Source organism: Alligator sinensis, unplaced genomic scaffold (genome assembly GCF_000455745.1).
Source record: "Alligator sinensis unplaced genomic scaffold, ASM45574v1 scaffold628_1, whole genome shotgun sequence".
In the NCBI taxonomy this organism is placed as follows: Eukaryota; Metazoa; Chordata; order Crocodylia; family Alligatoridae; genus Alligator; species Alligator sinensis.
Genome location: NW_005841873.1, coordinates 4,347,972 through 4,365,531, shown reverse-complemented (window position 1 = coordinate 4,365,531; position 17,560 = coordinate 4,347,972).

Below are 17,560 nucleotides of genomic sequence, written 5' to 3'. Positions count from 1 at the left end.
CTCCTCATGAAGCACTCTACTTAAACCCAGCATTGGTTAACCACTAGTGTATTAATAAAGAGTTTAGGGCTTAAAATGGCTCATGAGATTATTATATGACTGCTGTTTTGGTTTCTGCTGGTGCTACCAAGATCTTAAGAGCCCACATTATGGATAAAACAATGTGTCAGAGCAAAGAAGGGCTAAGTACAGACGGTCAAAATGCCCAAGGCTGAATCGATTCAATCTCCGCAGGTTAGTCTAAGCTGCATAAATTGAACTGATAAGGGAGTGAACAGACATTCACTTGCCTGCAGTGGCCCAGGCCAGACACTGGGGGCACTAGAGCACACTTCCCTGCTTGGCTGGAGCAGACAGCTTGGGCTGAGGCTACCCCATCCACCCAGCGGGGGGAAGGGGTTTGTGGGGGAGATACAAAGCATCTTGGGATGCTGAGGGACTGTGAATTAACTTGAATCTAGAGGGGATCTGGGACAGAAATTCAATAAACTGATTTAACCTAAATCAGTTTAACTTAAATCAGTTTAGTCCAATACTACATCCACCCAGGTTTATCTTAAACTGGTGTTGGCCATTTTGAAAGCAGTTTGTGCACACTGATCTTCTGTTGTGTTACAGATTTGAACTGGTTTCTGATCACTCCTACCAGTTTATGCGTAATTTCTGTCCCTAAGCCAAAAAGACTTTCCCTTATATACCTGCCCATGCAACTGGACTTTGAATCCAGGTGTGTTTTAGTAAGCAAGTGTTGTAAAAACCTTTACTCACCCCCCAGGAGCAATGTTGTAGAGAGAAGGCAGAATACACCTCTCTACAATGCCTGTATGCTGAATGGCTCAGCTGAGCTGTTCCAGGGGTGTCTTACTGGCTACAAAGAGCAGCAATAAAATTACAAGCCCACTGGAGCAACATGGTGCCGATGCTTCTAAGGGCTGCTTCTGGGATGGTGCAGCTCTTGTACTGCTCCGTTACTAGGGCTTTGCCTGAAGTCACAGTCTAGCCCAAAGAAACTGCTGCTCAGTCATATCAACAGCAATCATGGCAGCACACCAACCTCTCCAGACTGTTCCCATCCTAAAAACTGAAGTCCACTTGGCTCTGCACAGAAAAAAAAGATGATCCCATTGTACTTTGCATGGTATTGTTGACCAAGATTTTCCACCTCAGTGGTAGCTAATATTCAGCGCTCACGTAAAATTAATGAACACAAGCAAATGTGTGCACACACACTCCTCAATGAAGAGCAAAAGGCAACATGTAAAGATGTCACTTCAGAGCAAGGAAATGTTTGGTGTCTTCTTCTAATGATTCTCTCACTGACCCCTACCATGTGTAAATGGTACAAGATGACAATGATTCATTTTTAACCCAAATGTGTAGGATACTGGAGCTGAACAGGGGAACTAATGTTGTGCTCCATGAAACACCCAGGTTTTAAAAAAAAATCTATTTTGCAGATAAGGTAAGATCGGAAAACTTTGAAGGCTTTTCCTGGGGAGAAGAAGGGAAAGAAGAAGAAACGGGGATGGGAGGGGACAGAGAAGGAAGTACCATTCAGGAATAGTAGGTCAGGATGTTCTGCTGCAATGTTTAAAAACCAACAAAAAACCAATGCAAAAACCCCCAAAACCCATGCTCAGACCCTGCTCTGCCTGATTAGATACAGTGACTTGAACCTGAATGTCCCACATCCCAGATGGACTCCTCACCAGTAGGCTACTGGCTACTCTGAAGGGACCGTGCGCTTGTGTGTCCTGTTTGGACCAGAAATTCCATCCCAAATTTGAGGTTTTTCTCAATGAAATTGTTCATCAAAACAATTATCTCCCCTCAAAAAAAGTTTGCTTTGCCAACCTAACACTTTCTGATCAAAAGTACCCTTGCAAAATCCTATTTTTTCTAATAAGCACAAAATTAGGAGTTTGGAATAAAGAAAGCTAAAAGGTGGAGGAAAGAAAAGCTCTCCTCTAAATATAAATGTCTGCAAAGACAGGCAGAAAAATGCAACCCAAGTCCATTTATTCAAAAGCCAATTTTGCCATGAAAATCCACCTTTAAGCATCAATATACCAGGAGTTGGCTGGCATCGTTTCTTCATAAACAGCTATTCCTTCCTTCCCATTGGTATTTTGTCATATAGGCTCTTCTAATTGGCTTATCAGGGGGTTTCTGCTGATTTTAAATGCAACTTCACTTAAAAAAAAATTCTTGAAACCATACCAACTTTTTATGTTGCCCAGACTTGTGTATTTTGGGATATTGAGGGCTTTTGCCATTAAGCACTGCTCTTTGCTAATGTGTAGTTAATAACATAATGGAAAAGCTTTTAAACTGCTCTGAGGATTACATGGCTGTTTAATTGCTTGACTTCCTAATGGATATAATGCAGGATTTAATATTCTGCACTTTTGCATTACACACTAAGAGAAAAGAGGGACCTTTAACTGCTTGTGCTAAGAACAGCAGTAAATCAAGTTTAAGCTGATCGATGTCCTATATATTAACACAAGCTAATGAAAGATCCAGTGACTGCGCAGGGCAGGCTGTTGTGTCTCCCTATAGCTAAACATCTCAATGAAATTCTTAAAATCTAGATCAGATAAATGGGACCTTTGGGTTTGGATTTCAATTGGCTAATCTTGTGTGTGAGGGCTGCTTGCCTGTATGTAATGGGGTGCAGTTAAATGTATAGCAGTGTGTATAATCATTGGATCTCTAATACATAGATCGGTGAGGTGATATCCTCAGCTGGCATCAATGAATATAGTTCCATTGAAATGAGTGGAGTTTCCAGCTGGGGAGTAAGAATCATAACTGAAAGTCTCTTTTTAAATAGGTCCAGTCTCCGGAAAGTATTAAGGATCAGATTATGCCATTCATATTTACACTGAAAGTCTTATTCCTCCAAGAGGGGTGGCCTTGTGAACGAGGGGCCAATAAATGGTATAGTCTGCACAAACCATATAAAATTAAGTTACCTCTCACTTCTTTCCTCCTTTGCAGCTGTTACTGTTATTCCACCTTTCACCCCAGGAAAGACGTGTAGCTACCTTATAGTTTGACATGTTCTGCAGTGGATCTCTGGCACAGGTATCAAACCATCAAGGGGCCCCTGATGGAAAATACCCACATTCACTTCCAATTAAGATGCCAAATAAATAATTGAGCTCAGATCTTTATAAATGAAAGGTTATCCCATTAGCATGCTTCAGTTCAGTGCATCTTCATCTCAATCAAAAATGTATCTGCTGCAAGTGTAGCAGAATCAGATCCTAAGTCAAATAGGAAGAGTAAGAGAAAACCATCTGCCCTCAGGAAAGTTCAGAAGAAAGAGGTCATTTGATTGAAGTGGGGGATTGGAGGTATTAAGGCAAAACTGTTTGCAAAAAGAGCTTTGTCCGTAAGTCAAAATCCACATTAGGAGCCTTAAAACGCAGGTGCCGCTTGTACTGTGCCGCCCTGCTGCTAAGGACAGCAATACGTAGCCACTGCAATTGCCCCAAATCCCAAAAGAATCTGAAGGAAAAAATAAAAGTGAACTATATTCAGTTTTGTTTCATCTTTGCAGTGCTGAAGAAACATGCACTTCATTGCCTCTTGTGACAGCCGCAGCCCGATCCCTACAGCAGAGAAGACTCCACAGGATACAATGATCTGTATAAGCTCCTTGTTGATGTTATCAAAGACGTTATCCCACCGAAGAACATCAAAGTGAGACATCTCGTTGTCAAAGCCAGCCTGGAGGATACAACCGATCCTTCATGCAGTGTAACTTAATCCAGAATTGACTTTCTGGTGCCCACCTTATTTTTTTAAAACACTGTAAATAAGTTTTTGGGGTTTTCAGACCTGCTTTTCCCATGCATTCAAAAGTATCACAATGGTTAAAGGAATAAAGATGGAGCGGCTGTATGTATACCTGTCTTTTAGACCAATGTGACTTCTTCTGGAGGCAGAACACGTACATGAGGGCTGACTGCTGTGACCAAGCATGGCAATTTCTTTGCTTGTTCACTAGTGAGGTGAGGTGCTAGATGCTTACACGGGCATGGTATGCTAACCAGCAGGGCAGCCAGTGTCTCATCTTAATCACTGGGGTGATAGGGAGAGAGATTTCTGTCCTTTTGCTTAGATGCAGAGACAAGGTCCTTAATGGAGCTCACAGGACAATTTGGATCCAACACTATTAGCGTAGTCCTTTGAAACCTCCTATAGAGGCAGTGACAGTGACTGGTGCATTCAGGACTTGGCAAGAATTTTTGCATAGCAAAACTGCAGAAGTCAATGACATTTTAAAAAACAAAACCTTATTAAAAATGTCAGTAGCCATATGTCCTTTCTTGTTAGAAAACAACAATAGTTTCATTGCTATTGCTCCTTCTGGGCTATCCAGAATAGCAAATCAGCCATGACAACTTTGAAACATCACCTCCCACAAAGCATTGCCTCAACTAGGCTCTCAAGGACCTTTTGACCCTGAGAGCTGCACTATTCTGCTGGTTTCCAAACGCCTTTAGATCTGCTTGTAATCTTCACTGCTGCAGAAGAGGCCCAGGAAAAGGAGAGAAGATGACAACCAGGTCAAGTGCGGGATCATTTCTCACCTCATTCAAAAAACCACCACCCTTCACTTAAATGCACCAAAGAAGCCTTGCGTGAAGCAGTGTCTTGTGGTCAAAAAGATGACGGATGATTCCTTTCAGCTGTAACACTGCAGGGGCTTATTAGGGAGACCTACACGATCAGAATGACAGTGATATGGTTTCAAATGGAGAACTTACTGAAGTACACCGAAATGTAGCTCTGCAGCCCGACTTGAACGGTAGGAACAACTCCTTTTTCAAGGCACTATTTTTATTCATTCTTGACTACTTGACAGTACCACACGCACAATTTTTGGTTGTGATGTGGTTGCATTGCAATTTTTGCTACTGAACAAACATAGACCCTGAGGAGCGCTGTCCCTTGGCTTCATTTGGGTCCATAAGTTCCGACTTAGGGACACAGCTCTGATGTCTTTAAGCTTAGCATAAAGCGCAGCAAGAGGTAGCAAGCAAGAGAGAAAAGGTTGAACAGCAAAAGGGGACTGAGAAGGGGATATAACAGAAAGTGAACTAGATGCGCATGGGTTCCTTGCCTCTAGCTGCAGTGCTTCTTCCTTCACTTGTCATTTTGAGTCACCATTAAATGCATGGATTAAAGCGTGACTGAGACAGATCTACCCAGAAGGCCAGTCCCCGGATGAAGTGAAAAGGCAGGTGGCAAGAAATATGGATCAGGTAGGACTGCTATGCTCAGTTTGGCCATTTGGTAGGTCTCATTATTCAGTGGCACGAAGCTAAGTCCTCTCCTGAAATTCAGAATTTAAATGCTCTGAGCAGCTCATTGGCAGAAGTGTGCAACAACAGCCATGGCCTCCGCTACTACACCAAAATGAAGCCCTGTCTGCAGAGGCAGTGCCGCAACTATGTGAATGCCAGTAGCAACTCAACACTACGGTCATAAGTTAAGCGCCATCAGAAGCCAACTTTCACAAACAGAAGTGGCCAGGTTTATGAACCCGTAACCTTTTGGATGAACCCATAACCTTTTGGATTCCACAGAAATCTGGTGGGTACAACCAAGTAAACAGAAGACAGGGAAGCAGTAACCAGACTTGAAGAGAGAGTGTGGGAACATCCCTAGTTACCAGGAAAACTTCCTTGATTTTTCTCTAATGAGTCAAGGTCCTTTCAGAAGGAGGTTTAGGACTTAAACCTAGCTGAGAGTAGTGCAATGTAAAACCTTCCACCGCTAATGAACCATCAAACCCGGTAACAACACAAGACACTTCCTTAGCCTGCTAGGCAGTATTCGGCAGGTACTAGCTAGATCTTTTCTCTACTCAGTCAACTGTCATATGGTATGTGCTGCTTTGCTTCTAATGCACAAAGAATTTCCCAAAATATGTCAAAAAGGAAAGAACATGGAAAGTTGCGTGTGACTCATGGAGGACTAAAACAAGTTGCTTTGGCTATTGCAGGTGGGCTTATGTCATTAGGAATCTTGTCCCCCCGGTTCCATGCCAAAGTTACTAAATCAACCAAACCTCACTACCAGTGCTTCCAAGAGCAGAAAGCTACATGTGATTAAATATAAATGATGATGATTCAACACGCATGCAAGGACGGATGCTCAAAACAAGCACAGATATTTCAAGCTTGTCTCAAACTTTTGTGGACTATAAAGAGACAAGGGCAGTCTAACTCTGAAAAGTTGCATGGGGTCATCCTGTATCTGTTGTCTACCAAGGGCTTCCATAACTAGTTCTTTTGATATAATGACCAATTCTGCTCCCTGGCATCTGAAAGCCTTTGACCTCAGTAACATCCGTGCAACCCTATTGCTTTCCAATAATTTAGGTTATTGCATGGGGGTGGTCATTGTTTTCAGCAAGTTCCTGCACTTGATTAACAATTCTGTTGATTAGGCACAATGTTAGCAATTTGTTTCATTAAAGGATTCCTGCTTGCTCTGCCATGGGACAGTGGAATTAATGTAGCTAGTCAGATAAAACCCAGCACAGTAGGTGTAAATGATTTGAGGGATCAAGACCTCTGAAGGATGCATATTAATGAACTCTCAAATTGTCAATGTTTAACAACACAGTGAACATAAATACAGGGCTTTTTAACATAGCAGATTATATATGTATGTATTTATTTTGTGTAGGCTCCTGTGCCATTAGAATATACTGATTTCTTCAAGCTTGGATTATACAGTATGTTAACAATCCTTTGGGGAAATTTGTCAGAATACAATGAGCAAACCTGGATTCCAACCTTCCTTCTAAAACAATTAGCGATGGATTTTCATCTGATGCCTGCTATACTACTTTATTCCATTCGCAACATTAAGAAGCTATTGCCCCGCAAAATTTCAGAATCAAATTCTACCACCAAGCTTTCAAAAAGCGCAACTAAGTTTTGTCAGCTTTATAATGCCCTAAATGGATTTGTGTTTTATTGCCGTGGCTCGGATGCAAAGCCCAATGAACTCTGCAAAGTCTTTGCATCATTTATTCACTGGAACCCAGAGAAGAAGACAATGCTACAGATGAGATTTTTTTTCTTCAAAGCTCAGTCCCCCTTCCACAGTCTTTGGGGGACCAGCCTGTAAGAAATCTCATTTGCTTTCCCATTGTAAAAGACCCATTAAAAAGTCTTAATTCATATGACTAAACTGTGGAAATAGCATAAACAAATCTATTTGAGTCTGAAGTTAATTATGGCACTCCAGCCATCAGAAGATTCCTCTGAAGTGCTTACTGCATAAATTGAAGGTTGGGCATCCAAATTGAAATGTCATTTTTATTAGTCTTTGACACACAGGGAAATAGCCTCTTCTCTTCTAGCTGCATGTACACATTAACTCCCATTAGTGCTAATGGGACTTATGCACATACATCAAGTGGAGATTATACACCTTTGTAATATGCGTAATATCGCATTTGAGAACATCTGTTTTATGGCAGTTTAATCAGAATCATTCTAGCATGACATACTAGATAACATCTCTCAAACTAACCATAGCCCACAGTGACTCGTCGCAAACTGGCTTGAACTCTGAGAGACAGGTTTTGCTATCAGTCCCATAGGTATAGATCTGGAATAACTCTCCAGAATAACCGTCTCCTTCCACTTGCTGACGACCTCCTCCTGAAATCTCAGGGTGGGTTTAGGGCATCAAGAAGCACAACTGACATGATCTTCACTGATCACCAACTGCAGGAAAAGTGCTGGGAACACCAATAACCTCTCTACATGGCCTTCTTGGACCCCATGAAAGCTTTCAACGCTGTCAACTGAGACATGCTGCGGAGGATGATTTTGAAATACAGATGCCCACCATTATTTACCTGCTCCATGACAGTATGCAAGCAGTGGTTCTCAGTCATGGATCTATCACGGACCCCATTGAGGTTGTGATGGGAGTTGAACAAGGCTGTGTAATCGCTCCAACACTCATTAATATTCCTTACTGCAATGCTACATCTGGCCACCAACAAGCTTCCAGCCAAAATGGAGCTAGACTGTCAAATGGATGGCAAGCTGTTTAATCTCAGCCAACTCCAAGCCAAAACCAAGACCACCCTGACCTCAGTCAGTCATTGAGTTCCCGTATGCTAATGATGCTGTAGTCTGTGTTCACTCAGGAGCAGACGGAGAAAATGGGTGTTTGAAGATCGTGACATCAGATCCAAAACCATGTCCATGATTTATCAAGCAGTTGTGATCTCCACCTTACTGTAGGGAGTTGAGACATAGACAACGTACAGGAGACACCTCAAGTTGCTGGATATCTACCATCAACACTGCCCACAGAATATCCTTCAAATCCAGTGGGAAGACAGATGCACCACCATTAGCGTCCTCACGCAACCAGACACCACAAGCATCAAGGCGATGATCATCTAACATCAGCGTCACTAGGCTAGCCATGTTATCTGGATGTCTGACTCCAGACTCCCAAAGCAAGTTTTATTCTCCCAGCTCAGTCAAGGCATACGCTCAAGAGGAGGGCAGAGAAAGTGCTACAAGAACATCCTCAAGGCCAACTTGAAAAAAATACATCATCAACATCATCTCATAGGAGACTATCGCCCAGGATTGCCCCAAATGGAAGAAGAGTCTATTGTAAGGATTGCAGTACTTTGAAACCTCATGACTACAATGGGAGATAGAAAAGCAGGAGCGGCAGAAACGGTACGTTGCAAATCAAATCAAGAACTCAGAGCCGCCCACCCTGCATGGAAATACATGCCCGAGTTACAATAGAGTCTGTTGATCCCAGATCAGCCTTATCAGCCATGTTTGGGCTCTCAGATAAAGCAATCATCCTTGACTGTGAGGATTACTGATGATAAGGCTTGATATCTATTGATATCAGTGGACTCAGAAGTAATTTTCAAATGAAGACTAAAGAGAGAGACAGAGAAGCAAGACCTCAGGTAAATGCCATATGACATAAACCTTTACCCGAGTTAGGACTATCATTTTAGAAATTTTAGATTCTCTCATCAGCCCTTAGTAACAGCTCAGACTCTGCTTACCTCGACAGCTCCAGCCTTCCCCAAACAGGGACAGCTATGCTAATCACCAGGTTATCCAAGATGCTTGTATAAGTCCTCCATTACTATAGCATCTGAGCACTTCACAGTCCTTAAGGTATTTATCCTTCCAACATCCATTTGCAGTAGAAAAGTGTAATTATCCCCCATTTTCCAGATGAGAAGTTGGGGGCTGGAGAATTTAAGACTTGGCCAAGATCATGTAGGGACCCTTTGGCATAGAGGGGATTTGATCCAGAGGCTTTCATGCATGGGTGTAACTAGGGCATCCAAGTGAGGACCCTAAACAGTAGATCATCTATCCTCTGGGAAGATATATCTTGGTATAGCTTCAGGTCAGATTCCCCTCCCAGCCCCATGTTTTGACAAAGCAAGAGTTTGAGATATAAACAAATTAAAGTGCCCTTAATGACTGGGCAGGTTATAAATCAAACACATACATGCATACATACATATACACGTATATAATACTAAAAGCACAAGAAGAGAGTATTTGCATTGATTTGAGTCAGCCTCTCCCTGACATGTTATTCCCACCTGTGCTATGAAAAGGCTCTCCTGGGGAACCAATGGGATGAACCAATAGTAATAAATCTCTTACAGGGAACAGGTCAGGAAGGGCTGTAGACCTGTACAGTGGCAACACCAGCTGCTCCAGTCCCTAGAAAAATCTAAATGTGTTGAACTGAAATACCAATGTATTTGTCAGTGGTACCACCCCAAGCTCTAACCAGAATGCAGGAGAAACTGAGACCCAAGACTTCAGCTGGTGCTTAGTGGCATGATATAATTTCTGTAGTGCCGCACACATCATGGCGCTGTGTTGTTTTAGAGCAGCTGAGCATCTCACTTTACTGGGTTTCATGAAGGTTTTGCTGTTTTAATCCATTGCACGCTGCAGAGAGGGGCAGAGTAGGTAAGTAGTGGCTATGGGCTTGATCTGAAGCTCTCAAGCTCAACAAATCTTCTGGGGTCGAGTGTGACTATCTCCTGGGGTTAAGCTTAGGGGTTTTCAGTGTAGACAGTCAATATATATGGGTATAAGGATGGTTTTACAGTCCTTCCTATCAGTCTATACACAACCTAATACCTAATATAAGTCTAGCTGTAAGCTCCATGGGGCAAGCACTACCTTCCTGTATGTCTATTATGCACCCAGTACAATAGAGTCCTGATCCTTATTGGGCCTTTGGGCACTACTATACTTGAATTTTGTAATGATAATGGTAGCACTTGTTCCATTTCCAGTTTGAAGTCTCTGCTCTTATTCATTTTGACATCAATGGGAGCTTTGCAGATTGCTTCAGTGGTAACAGGAGCAGTTCATTTTTTTCCCCAAGCCGCTACAGATTAAAGAAACACAGTTCCATACTCTGCTATAGCACAGGATATTCTTCTCTTGGATGTACATACACACACAACGTCACAGAGTTGCATTGCAAAGGACCGAGTCCACAGCCTAGCACTTAACAAAAGCCAGCACTTTATGTCTTTTGTTATAATCCCAAAGTGCTTTACAATATTGATCTGCCATTCCTGGCAGCAATCTATCAATAGGAAATTGAGTTAAATGTCTTCAGCTGAAAAGGAGGGTTACTAATTAGCTGACATCTTCAAATAGCTCTCAAACTGAATTCATTCTTGCACTTAGATTCCATATTTTATTAATGTTGTGGTCCAATCTCTATAAAGGCAGTATGTAATAAGAGTTTATACATTTACTATTGATTGCAATATCAGATGCTGACAGCTCTGAGGAGCATCTCAAATAATAGCACCCAAAGCAAATAGATAGTATAGTAAATAGCACCGAGTTCCAAACAGGTCTATGCCGGAAGTAGCATATACCTTACTTATCTCAGCTCCTCTTGTGCAGAGAACAGATGGCAATAAGAGTAGTTATGTATAATCCCTGCTAAGTGGTTGTCAAAATACACTCTAGTTCCTATGTACCATAGATACACCAAATGGTAATTGTCTAAAGACTTCTATAAATGCCATTATAAAACTCTTTCACCTCTGGAGCCACTCTCAAATGAAGAACAGACTCGCACAGTCAGAGCGGCCACTGTGAAATAAGAAGAGAAGAGAGTCATTCAGTAAGCACTGAGATTTCATTTTTCTCCAGGCAGAAAAGGGAGGGCGGGAAAGAAGACTGTTTATGCAAGACAAAGGGAAACCTATCTTTAAGCTAGAGGTCACTGGATAAAATGTGCTTATCATCTTGTGTAGTCCAGATGGTTTGAAATTTTGTCTGGCCTGCATTCTACTGACAATTTATTTTCCAGGGCAAAAAAATTGTCAGTACATACACAACTGCATTTCAACCCTTGAGTACAAGGCAGGTTACGGCGACAATTTCTAAATCATATGACGGACCAGTAACAGCAAATGAAAAATCAGCTTGGAGCTACCACAGCTTGCTGAATAGACTTCTCTTGTAAGGTAAATGTTCTGCTCTCTATATGGGTACACCGCTATAAAGAAGTGCCACAATTTGCAGGGGCACACATGGTTTGTGCATTTTATTTCCTGCACACTGTGTATGTGTGTGCACGCGCACATGTGCATTTGTGTGTGTGTATGCGCGTGTTACTGCCCTTTAGTCACTGATATGCTACAAACTTTATTGTAGGTACTAATATACTAAATGTAGACACCAAGGCTGTGTCCATGCAAGCGTAGACATTTGTTTCCCCAGGGACAAGAAGCAGCAGAATATTTTGTGCCGTTGCTACTCGTCCCTGGCGAACGCCTGTGCCATGTGCACTGTGGCATGTGGCAGGTTACCCCGGATGGGGTAGGGGAAGTTGGGCCAGTGCTGGGCTGGCCCCAGAAGCCTTACCTGGGATCCTGGGGTCAACCCTCCCGCTCACTGCATTGCTACCTTGCAGTGCAGAGAACAGCTGAATGTGCATGTGGCGCTGTAGATGTGTCCCTGCAGCACCACACTCTGCACAGCCGCGCTCATCTGAACACGGCCCACAAGGGAAAACATGTCTCTTGCTCAAGTGCCTTTTTTCAGGCCAAGATACTCCACCCCTAGTATCCTAGTATGATGCCCTGGGTAATCACAGTGTGCAAGAGAGCTCATAGGTGAGCACACATCGTCCCTGTTGTAAGGAGGGTAATAGCAGGATTTCAAAAGTATACCACCTAGCTGTTATAATAGTCTATATTCAACTAGCCAGTCCGGCAGCCCATCCCCTCTCCAGCCTTTATAACATGTGGTGACATTGCTAAAACAGAACAAGGGAATGGGAATAGGTACCTTCCTGTGTAAAGAGGTTAGTAAATCATGTCTTACAGCTGAAAGAGGCTTTTGTATTAATGAAACAGCTTTTATTACAAACCTAATCTGGATAACCTGGTTAATCCCCTGGTATCTTAATTCATGAATTCATAATATGAATTCTCCAAGGTCTGGTACGCTTGCCTGAAATTTTAAAATTCTGTTTTCAAATGTATCATAACTGCGCACACAAATTTTGGCACAAATGACAGCAGAGCACAGCTAGTTTTCTAGTTAAGCCACATAAATGCCACCTCTCTCTCTCCCATTTATTTTTTCAAAGAAATACAACAGGAATATTAAATATAACATTGAGCCAGCAAGCAATTAACTAATAATACTGATTCATAGTATTTCACTCTTACATGGAGGCTTTTCAACAGGTAATCTAAAAGCTTTAGATAATTATTTAAGCCCCACAACAACTCTATTTGCATACATGCATCAAATCAATCCCCCAGCAGTCTTATAAGGCATTCCAATAAACACTTTTATAAGGCAGGTAAAAACAATATTTTCCTCCTCCAGAGAAAAAAAAAATATTACAGAGCTGATAAACATGAAAATCTATGCATTGTAACATGTTATGGGGTATGTACATAGTCTACAGTGAATCCAAGTGTAGACCACTTAATTCTACTAATCTTATTCTTGTGTTCCCTATGCTGCAGGACTAATTGTAAAATGCTCCTTTGCTTCATTTACAGCCATGCTGAAGTCAAAGCCACCAGTGATGTTGCTGCCATTCTAATATTTTTCCTCCCAGGTACTAAGAAAAGCTTTTGGAAAAGAACAATATTGATCTCCCACATTCCCAAAGAAAGGAAGTATTTAAACATTGTCAGGGGGATCTTCCTTTATTTTCTTTGGAGAGTTAATCACTCTAAGGTTACAGTATTTCATTGTTTTTTCTGTGTTTCCTTGCTTCTGCCGTAAGGCAATATTGTCATGCACCAATGAGGTTGTCACAGCTTGCAAAGACATTTTTTTTTGTTCTTGCTACACTGCCGATACAGATAATACTTCAATAGTTTTCTGAGCCAGCACCAACAGAGAAGTTGGCTCATTTAAACTACCTTGAATTATATCCAGTTTGGCTGGAAGGCAAGATTTTTCATAGCATTACAGAATGCAGCTAGAAGCTAATTTTGCTCTAAAGCTTGCTCTCCCCTTCCTTCCAGTTCTCTTTAGAGTCTTTGCACCAACATCTCTTTTGGGGTTTTACGGACTTCATGCACAGAAATCATCATAAGCATGTCATGCCTTCATACTAGGAAGGAATCCTTTTGGGCTCTAGGGTGTAAATCATCCCATGAAGCTGAAAGCAACATATTTAAAATGGTTTAAAGAAAACTGCTCCCCCCGCCCCGACAAAGCACAATTACCCAGGAGAACTCATTGTCATAGGATACTACTGAGGCCCAGAAAAGAAAACCCCATTGTCATAGGATTGCCTTCATACTAGGAAGGAATCCTTTTGGGCTCTAGGGTGTAAATCATCCCATGAAGCTGAAAGCAACATATTTAAAATGGTTTAAAGAAAACTGCTCCCCCCGCCCCGACAAAGCACAATTACCCAGAAGACCCCGTTGTCATAGGATACTACTGAGGCCCAGAAAAGAAGACCCCATTGTCTTAGGATACTACTGAGGTCCAGAAAATCTGTCTATCCTTTGACAATGTATTAGACAGTAATGTGTGTAAATGAAAACCACATAGGTTAAGAGTTTCTAAGGGGTATTAACCCCCATGTTTCAGGATAATAGCCACACCATTTACCCCCTGGGGTCACAGAGCATAAGAACAAGTAGCCACACTGGGGAAGACCAATGGTCCATGTAGCCCAGTATCCCATCTCTGACTGGGACAAGTGGTAGATACTGCAGAGGAGAGTATATGAACCGGAGACATCAAAAGCAGGACTGTCCAACTGGCTGCATGTGGCTCCCAAAGGGTTAACATATGACCTGTAGGTTCCCAGCTGGTTGCCCCTGCTTCACCTCTACCCTTACCATTGCTCCTGCTGTGGCAGCTGGTCAGCTCTTTGCTCTCCCTCTCTCTTCTCTGGCTTTTACTTCCTCCCCCAAGGCTGAGGGATGGGACAGCACAGCATGAGAGGTCTGGGGTGCCAGAGCTGAGTGCATGGGGGCATAAGGTACTAGGTTTCTCACGCTTCATGCAAGAAAGGCTGCATGCAAGACTGCCTCTATTGTAGGTGGCTACATGGCCAGGAGAGGAGAGGGGTGGTGCAAATGTGGCAGAGGGAAGACCCAGGCGGCGCACACTGCTGGCAGGAGCAGGGAGCCATGCTGCCTGTGCTGCAGAGGGTTATTTCTTGCACAGTGCCTGTGCCTGGAGGTGAAGGATGGAGGGAAGCCAGGTGGCAAGCATGGCTGGGAGCTGTGTGCATGGTTAGGGGAGGACGGGGGATGTCTTGCACAGTGAGTACCCATGATCTGTGCCTTGTATGACCCCTGGGCAGCTGGACAGTCCTGATCTAGAGCAGTCCATTTCCTGTCACACCTCTCATGGCATCACATTTTGGACTGCTCTGTTCAATAGCTCCAGCGCACTGGTCCTCCATGAATTCATCTAGTCCCTTTTTGGACCTGGTTATATTGTCTGCATCTATGACATCCTGTGGCAATGAGTTCTACAGGTTAACTACATGCTTAGTATAAAAAACCCCCCAAAAATACTTCCTCTTTAAACCTGTCTCCAAATAGTTTGAACGAGTCCCCCTGACTTCTTGTATTCTGGGATCTGGTGAATAGCAGTTCTCACCTACTTTATCGGCACTGAGCAGGATTTTATGGACCTCTGGTACATCCCCCTTCAGCCATCTCCTTTCCAAACTGAAGAGTCCCAACCTTTTCAGTCACTTTTGATGCAGCAGCTGCTCTGTACCTCTAATCATTCATTGCTAAAGTGCATGGTTAACAGCCCAGAGGTCGCAGGTTTGAGGCCATAGCAGAAGTGCACTCATGGCATGGCCATAATGAACCTGCGCATTCTGCTAAATATTTTGTCACAAGGACACAAGAAGGAAGGAAAAGATTGCCTTCTCATCACCAAATGGTGGTCCAGATGCCATAGCCCCATGGGCCAGATCCTGTTAGTATAAACTGGTGTTTTGTTTTGTTTTGTTTTTTAATCTCATTTTCACCTAGATGAAGATCTGGCCCAGTCTTACTACTGAGGTTTGCACAGGGAGCTGCATATGGTCCTCATGGCACCTTGGGTCCTACCATTCCCTAATTTTCCAAGGATCCACATTCTGTTGTACTGCCTCACATGCAGAAAGACAACCCTTTCTGGGCTCTCTAGCAATTCTGCCTAATGGAAAAAAAAAAATATTTTTCACCCGCCTCTAACAATGACAGTTCTCCCCAAATTCCTGTGAAAAAGGTGAATATCTTCTGAATGATTATTACCAGTATTTAACACCCTCTTATTGTCTGGTTGTGAGTGGGAGTCCATGAGCTATAAAAGAGAGACCATGAGACCCACTACAATGCTAGAGGACAGTCTGATGTATTTGAGAAATATCCCTGTAATCCCACTAACAATGGAGTTCAGTCCCTTGGCAAACAGACATGCACCATCGAAGGTAATGACTTTTAGAGAGGAGAAGTTTGTTTTTAACCATCGTTTATATTTCTGTGTCCTGGCAGGAAAAAATGTCAGATGCCCAGATTATAATAAGGGCAAGCACTGCAAAGCATGCAAGGAATTCCTTCAGGAGGAAAAGAAGGTCAGTTTGAGCAAGCTGAAAGTCTCCGCAGAATCTCTCCTGTGTATAACAGGTCCAAGGGAGGTTGTTTGGACTGATGCAGTGAAGCGGGAGAGCATTTTTGCATGTCAGAGTAGTGGGATTTAATGGCCCAATCTTTGCGGACCCCCCCAGAAATGGAGCAGAAAACTTTCTGGGCAGGCTTCCAATCTTAATGTCTTCCATGAGAGCTAAAGACCCTCAGACTCTCCCAAGGGATGTTCAGCATCTCACAGGGTTGGGCCCCAACTGGACTAAAGATGCCATCCTATTTGCAACATCTCCGTGAGAAAGACCAACATCCTCCCATTTCCTTCCTTAATTCCCAGACACTCACCCCTTCCTTCCATGCTATCGTGTTTCCAAGAAAGACTGGAGCTTTGAATCACAGATAGCTGCCCCAATCTCTACCGATCAGGCTTGATTCCCAGTGGCTGAGGCATTAGCTCCATATGGCTTCCAGGACTGAGCAAAGTCATTGTGAAATTTAGTTAAAGCAATGGCTGGGAAAGGAAGCCGTATCATTCACAGATGAATGGCATGTTGTTCCATTACCTGTATTCGCTGTGCAATGGGAAATAGCCTTAAAAAAAAAAAAAAAAAGATGTCAGTGTACCAGCCAACAGCTCTTAGCAGCTAGGAACTGATTGGCCTTAACAGATTTTGAGAGAACGGGGCATGAGAATTATTTTCTTACTAAACCCCTAATGCAGTAACACCAATCTGGCACTAAAACATTTTAATATAAATTCTAGCCATCAGCATATCAAGTTGGTAATGTAATACACAGCTTGTAAGGCAGCCGGGTGTGTAAAATAATCACTTAATTACAAGGCGGTAGCAATATTTTGTTACATTATAAAGTGACACAGCATGTAAACGGGGAAGGCAGCTCGATATATAGATTACTTACTTCATGCTGGCCTCCAGAACAGCACTCCGTGTTATCATCTCTTTATTAGAGTAGCAAGGTACAAATTCCACATGCAAAATGCGTGCCCGCCCTGAAGTACAAAGCAGGCTGTGGTTAACGTGACAAGGGTATTTTTCCTCCTGTCCCATCCTCCAGCATGCATGCCAAAATCATGCATCTGCATAGCTTTCAACACCTTTGGAACCAGTCTTCCCAAGTCTTCTCCGACGGGTATGTTGCTAGGTCATGCCCACCGCCCACAGCAGAAGAATCAGGCTGACACACCTGGCTGCACACATGCTCTGCCACTTTCTTCTTAGGGAGACTTCCTCCTCCTCTGATATTATGCAAATACGTTTTTGTTTTATTGCGTTGGTCTCCTCCACCGAGGTTAGTCTTCCTGAGCTGAGTTATTGAAGGATCCGGAAAGCCATGATTGCTTTCTAGCTGCTAGCTCTTAGAAAACCTTTTTCA